At 42.9% G+C, this 7,175-nt stretch overlaps 1 long non-coding RNA gene across 1 annotated transcript; it reads right to left on the bottom strand.

Annotated features, from left to right (window-relative positions):
- Positions 1 to 514: 514 nt before the first annotated feature.
- LOC121847822 lies at positions 515 to 6,368 on the bottom strand. Its single transcript, XR_006084687.1, has 3 exons — positions 6,178 to 6,368; positions 5,954 to 6,050; positions 515 to 1,001 (listed from the first exon to the last, which is right to left on the bottom strand). It is a non-coding gene; the product is annotated as an uncharacterized LOC121847822 (long non-coding RNA).
- Positions 6,369 to 7,175: the final 807 nt, after the last annotated feature.

Raw genomic sequence — 7,175 nt, 5'->3', positions numbered from 1 at the left:
GAAATGTACTCTGGTTTGATGAAACAAAAATAGAACTGTTTGGTCATAATGACCATCTTTGTGTTTGGAGGAAAAAGAGGGCTTGCAAGCCAAAGAACACCATCCCAACAGTGAAGCACGGGGGGGCACCATCATTTTGTGGGGGTGCTTTCCTGTAGGAGGGACTGGTGCACTTCATAAAATAGATGGCATCATGAGAAAGGAAAATTAAGTGGCTATATTGAAGCAACGTCTCAAGACATCAGTTAAAGCTTGGTCGCAAAAGGGTCTTCCAAATGGACAATGACCCCAAGCATACTAAGGTATTGGAGTGGCCATCACAAAGCCCTGACCTCAATCCGATAGAACAATTGTGGGCAGAACTTAAAAAGCGTGTGCGAGCAAGGAGGCCTACTAATTGAGTGTATGTAAACTTCTGACCCACTGGGAATGTGATGAAAGAAATAAAAGCTGAAATAAATAATTCTCTCTGCTATTATTCTGACATTTCACATACTTAAAATAAAGTGGTGATCCTAACTGACCTAAGACAGGGAATTTGTACTACGATTAGATGTCAGGGATTGTGAAAAACTGAGTTTAAATGTATTTGGCTAAGGTGTATGTAAACTTACGACTTCAACTGTATGTCTATGTTCTGGGAAATGTTATTGTTCCTTACACCCACATGTTAATCGCATTAGCCCACGTTAGCTCAACAGTCCCGCAGGGGACCCACCGATCCTGAAGAAGTTTTTAATGACCTTGACTCTTTGCAGGCATAGATGGTGTTTTGACTTGTTAAATGGCACCCAGACCTATTAGGCAGTAGACAGTTGGGCTGTACAGTACCTAGGTCTGGGGTAGGCTGTAGTCAGGGTCGGGGCTTTGGACACACAGACAGGAAATCTTCAACAGGAAGGAGCAGTTGCAGCCTGGAGTCAGTGTGAATTAGCTGGTCTTGTTTTGCTGGTTCAGGGGAGTAACTGTCACCCGCTGGTACTGGAACGGCCCACATCTCCCTAGGAAGAAAATTACATATATAGGCTGAAGTATAAGACAAGCAGTCCCTCTCTCCAAGTAGCAAGGGTACAACAATTCCCCCAAATAACAACAAAAGAAAAGGGTTGAGCCCCAAAAAAAGTCAACTGAGATTTCTGTCAGAAATACTTCACAGAAAAATGGCAGACTCTATATCTTCAAAACTTGACTTAAGAATCTACCCTCAGGTTATAATTTAAAAATACAATTTGACTAGTTGACCTCCCATCCAAACTACTGTCACAAATTACACGCTATTTACGAAAGGTACTCTAAATCCAACTCTTTCTTGCAACCAGAATCTGCTCCATGAGTCTTGCCAAGAAATCTCCAAAATGCCAAATATTTAGCAATTGCCTCTGCCTCACAATGCGTGACTGTCCCATAAACTCATAGATCTCAGTAGTGCCTCCACAGAGGGAGCCAAATCATTTTACACTATGATCTCTGTGCATGAACATGAGTGAGCAGGAGAAAATTTAAATCAGCAAACAGTTGAGCCATAAAGCTTCGACTACCAACTACAGCACAAACCAAGAACTTGAAAATGACCCATCTGAATAATATTATAGCGTATTAGTTATATGCCCAGGTACCATTTTTTGGTGTGTGATTATTTAGTGATAAATTTATTAATACAGTAGACTGATCTAATATGAATGCAGTAGAATGATAGAATGTGAATGTAAAAAGAGGACAGTCTAATTTATAGAAGCACAAACAGACAAATCAGTCAGGTACTGGATGTACAGGAGCACAACAGAATTGATTTAGAATTTATCTAGGATGAGACACGACGAAACAGAGCTATCCAGTGTCCTGAAGTGCGCACACACACAACAAAAATATAAAACACAACATGTAGTGTTGGTTCCATGTTTCATGAGCTGGAAAAAAAATCCCATAAATGTTCCATACGCACAAGAAGCATATTTCTCTCAAATTTCATGCACAAACTTCTTTACATCCCTGTTAGTGAGCATTTCTCCTTTGCCAATATAATCCATCCACCTGACGGGTGTGGCATATTAAGAAGCTGATTAAACAGCATGATCATTACACAGGTGCACCTTGTGATGGGGACAATAAAAGGCCACTTTAAAATGTGCAGTTTTGACACACAACATAATGCCACAGATGTCTCAAGTTTTTAGGGAGCTTGCAATTGGCATGCGGACTGCAGGAATGTCCACAAGAGCTGTTGCCAGAGAACTGATTGTTAATTTCTCTACCATACGCTGCCTCCGACGTTTTAGAGAATTTGGCAGTACGTCCAACCGGCCTCACAACCGTAGACCACATATATGGTGTTGTGTGGGGAAGTAGTTTGCCGATGTCAACATTGCGAATAAAATGCCACATGGTGATTGTGGGGTTATGGTATGGGCAGGTGTTACGGTTCTCTTGTGGTGAAGGAGAGTCAGACCAAAATGCAGCGTGTAGATTGCGATCCATGTTTAATCAAACAAACGTAACACGAATACACACAAAACACTACAAAACAATAAACGTAACGAAAACCGAAACAGCCTATACTTGTGTCAACTAACACAGCGACAGGAACAAAGACACTAAGGACAATCACCCACACCAAACTCAAAGAATATGGCTGCCTAAATATGGTTCCCAATCAGAGACAACGATAAACACCTGCCTCTGATTGAGAACCACTTCAGACAGCCATAGATTTATCTAGAACACCCCACTAGCTACAATCCCCCATATATACACACCACATACAAAAACCCATGCCACACCCTGGCCTGACCAAATAAATAAAGATAAACACAAAATACTTTGACCAGGGCGTGACAGCAGGTATAAGTTACGAAGCGTGAACACAATTGCATTTTATGGAAGGGAATTTGAATGCTGAGAATGCATACCGTGACGAGATCCTAGGCCCATTGTCGTGCCATTCATCTGCCGCCCTCACCTCATGTTTTAGCATTAGCATGATAATGAACGGTCCCATGTCGCAAGGATCTGTACACAATTCCTGGAAGCTGAAAATGTCCCAGTTCGTCCATGGCCTGCATACTCACCAAACATGTCATCCATTGAGCATGTTTGGGATGCTCTGGATCGTTGTGTATGACAGTGTGTTACAGTTCCCGCCAATATCCAGCAACTACGCACAACCATTGAACATTGGGACAATATTCCACAGGCCACAATAAACCGCCTGATCAACTCTATGTGAAGGAGATGTGCCACGCTGAGAGACAAAAGTTGGTCACACCTAGAGTTGCACATTTTGGGGAATATTCAGGAGGTGGAAACTTTCCGTGGGAATTAACGGAAAAATATGAAAAATAATAATAATACCATTTAAATGTAGATACTTTTTGCATTGGATAGATTTACCATATCATATGGAGACAGAAACATAAACCTTTTACCTTCTCATAAGTAGATATAATTGCAAACAATTAAATCCTTCCAATATAAATTTTAAAAAACAATTTAGTTACGAATTGAACTTTAATTAAATGAGTTGACTCTTTACATGGGATGACTTCACTGAACAAAAGGGAACATTGAATGATCCCCAATGATCCATCGCATCTCCCAAAAACATTGAACATACATCTGTAAAATTATAGTCTAGAAACTAAAGATTTGGTTGTCTTCCTCTCAGGCTTCCATGTCTTCTCCCTGGACATCCTCAATGTCCACCTCTTCAACATCAGACTCTGAGACCTCATCTTCACTGTCACTTTCCAACCTTGTTGAGGATGGCTCGTTGTCAGGCTCAAAGAGCCTCAAATTTGCCCAGATGGCCACCAATTTTTCAACCCTTGTATTGGTCAGCCTGTTTGCGTGCCTGTTGTGTGTTCCCAAACAAGGATCAGTTGCGCTCTGAGGCAGCTGATGTTGGTGGGATTTGGAGGATGATGGAGGCAACAGGGGAAAGAGCCTCAAATCTGCAAAGTCCCTTCCACCAGGTGGCTGATGAGATATGTTGGCACGACTGCCATATTCCATCGCCATCCCAAAGCCCTTGCTTGGAAGTATACTTCGCCAGACTGCCAAGAACCTTGCCCTCATCCAGGCCAAGGTGGCGAGACACGGTAGTGATGACAGCATAGGCCTTGTTGATCTCTGCACCAGACAGGATGCTCTTGCCAGCATACTTGGGGTCCAACATGTACGCTGCGGCGTGAATGGGCTTCAAGCAGAAGTCTTCACGCTTTTTGATGTATTTCAGAACTGCAGTTTCCTCTGCTTGGAGCAACAGTGAAGTGGGCAGGGCAGTACGGATTTCTTCTCTTACATCTGCAAGCAGTCTGAACATCAGACAGGATGGTATTGTCTCCCTCAATCCGTGCAATGGCTACTGCTATAGGTTTCAAGAGTTTCAGGCTGCTTACCACTCTCTCCCAAAATACATCATCCAGGACGATCCTCTTGATGGGGCTGTCCATATCGGCAGACTGTGATATGGTCATTTCTTGGAGAGACTCCTTCCCCTCCAGGAGACTGTCAAACATGTTGACAACAACAGCCAACGGGTGTTGCTGGGCAGCTTCAATGTGGTGCTCTTATTCTTCTCACTTTACTTGGTGAGGTAGATTGCTTCTATAACTTGATGGCCGTTCACATACTTAACCATTTCCTTGGCATTTTCTTGTAGAGTGTATCCATTGTTCTCAGTGCCATGATGTTATTGAGGAGCAGATTCAATTCATGAGCAGCACAGTCAATGGGTTTGATGTGTCGCTAGGATTCCTCCACTTTAGACCAAGCAGCCTTCTTGTTCGCAGCATTGTCTGTCACCAGTGCAAATACCTTTTGTGGTCCAAGGTCATTGAAGCCTGCCTTCAGCTCATCTGCAATGTAGAGACCGGTGTGTCTGTTGTCCCTTGTATCTGTGCCCTTGTAGAATACTGGTCGAGGGGTGGAGATGATGTAGTTAATTATTCTTTGCCCACGATCATTCGACCACCCATCATAGATGATTGCAAAACAGTCTGCTTTCTCTATAATTTGTGTGACCTTCACTTGAACTCTGTTGAACTTTGCATCCAGCAAATGAGTACATAAAGCATGTCTGGTTGGAGGGGTGTATGCTGGGAGAAGAACATTCAGAAATCTCTTCCAAAACACATTGCCTGTGAGCATCAGAGGTGAGCCAGTTGCATACACAGCTCGAGCAAGACATTCATCAGCAAATAGAAAGGAGTTCTATTTTAGCACTTGGCATCGCAGATGCTCGTTGGCGAGCGCGAGCAATGTGGGTGCAATGATTGAATAACGTGAATTTCTACATTTATTTTGTGGCGCTTGCGCACGCGACGTGTCCAATCTGGTCAGCATGTAACTCAGTAAAATCGGTGAAATTGTTGTATGTTGCGTTTATATTTGTGTTTAGGATAGTATCAGAAAGAGATTGAGGTTTCCAAAACACTTATCTTTGAAAAAATATATATATAATTAATATCACTTTTTCTAAGAATAACCGCAGTTCTTTTGTGCTCCACATGAGAGCATGCAGCAGCAGACCGCCTACAGTAACAAACCAATGAAACTGCAGGTGTTCTTTGAAATACACATTTTTTCATAATCTAATATTACCCGTGACTTTCATAAACACAACCATAAACACAAACACGTAATTTAAGTGTTAAACAGTTTCTCTGTGTACTCAAGAGCAATGGCTATAGCAACAATCATAACAGCTATGTGAGTAACACAGTGCTTGAAAGATGTTGGTCATTATATTTCAAAACTATTCCCACCCTGATAACAAGTGTTTACTGGCTACTACTACCCTAAACATAATGAGTGAAATGTTTGTGTGTAGAACAAGTGCTGTGAGAGAGAGACAAACGGTGTTCCCTAGACGAACTCTGTTTGCCACATTCAGACAGTTGACAACATGAGTCATCCTCCAGCACATGCTCCCCATCAGGGCTGTATGTTGGCCTACCTCACAACATGCCTTCACAGCATTGTCCCCTTCCTCTTCCTCCATGTCTCTGAGGAGAATCAGCTGGCGCCGACAGAGGGTCGACTCGCTTCGGGTCCTTAGAAAACGATACACTTATTTGTATTTATTATGTACTATTTCCTACATTGTTAGTCCAGAAAATCTCAAGTGTTGTTACATACAGCCGGGAAGAACTATTGGATAAAAAAGCAATGTCAACTTACCATCATTACCAGGAATACGTCTGTGGATCGAAGTGGATCCTTTGTTCAGACCTCGACCCTGGACATGCAATCTTATCCCAGTGGCTGACCCAAAACAACGCGGTCGCCACAGGAGAGGCAGATGGAGCGGCCTACTGGTCAGACGCCGAGCACACCATCCACCGCTTTCAAGGATATTACTCACCAATGTCCAATCTCTAGATAACAAGGTAGACGAAATTAGGGCATGAGTTGCCTTCCAGAGATACATCAGAGATTGTAACATTCTCTGTTTCACGGAAACATGGCTCACTTGGGATATGTTGTCAGAGTTGGTACAGCCACCCGGTTTCTTCACGCATCGGGCCGACAGAAACAAATATCTCTATGGTAAGAAGAAGGGTGGGGGTGTATGCCTTATGATTAACGACTTGTGGTATTACAGCAACATACAGGAACTCCTTTTGTTTACCTGACCTAGAATTCCTTACAATCAAATGCCGACCACATTATCGTCCAAGAGAATTCTCTTCGATTATAGTCACAGCCGTGTATATCCGCCCCCCCAAGCAGATACCTCGTCGGCCCTGAAAGAAATTCACTGGACTCTGTAAACTGGAAACTATACATCCTGAGGCTGCATTTATTGTAGCTGGGGATTTTAACAAAGCTAACCTAAGATCAATACTCCCTAAATTATATTAGCATAACGAATCCGCGACACGAGCTGGCAGAATTCTGGATCATTGCTACTTGAACTTCGAGAGACAAAGTAGTCGCAATTCAACGGCTCAAACACGAGACGTATGTGACAGGGTCTACAGTCAATCACGGATTACAAAAAGAAAACCATCCCCGTTGCGGACATCGACGTCTTGCTCCCAGACAAATTAAATAACTTCTTTGCTCGCTTTGAGAATAATACAGTGCCACTGACACGGCTCGCTACCAAAGCCTGTGGGCTCTCCTTCTCCGTGGCCAACGTGAGTAAAACATTTAAACGTGTTAACCCTCACAAG

The sequence above is a fragment of the Oncorhynchus tshawytscha genome, linkage group LG11, assembly GCF_018296145.1.
Source record: "Oncorhynchus tshawytscha isolate Ot180627B linkage group LG11, Otsh_v2.0, whole genome shotgun sequence".
NCBI classification, from domain to species: Eukaryota; Metazoa; Chordata; class Actinopteri; order Salmoniformes; family Salmonidae; genus Oncorhynchus; species Oncorhynchus tshawytscha.
This window is presented reverse-complemented; position numbering and strand designations above follow the sequence as displayed.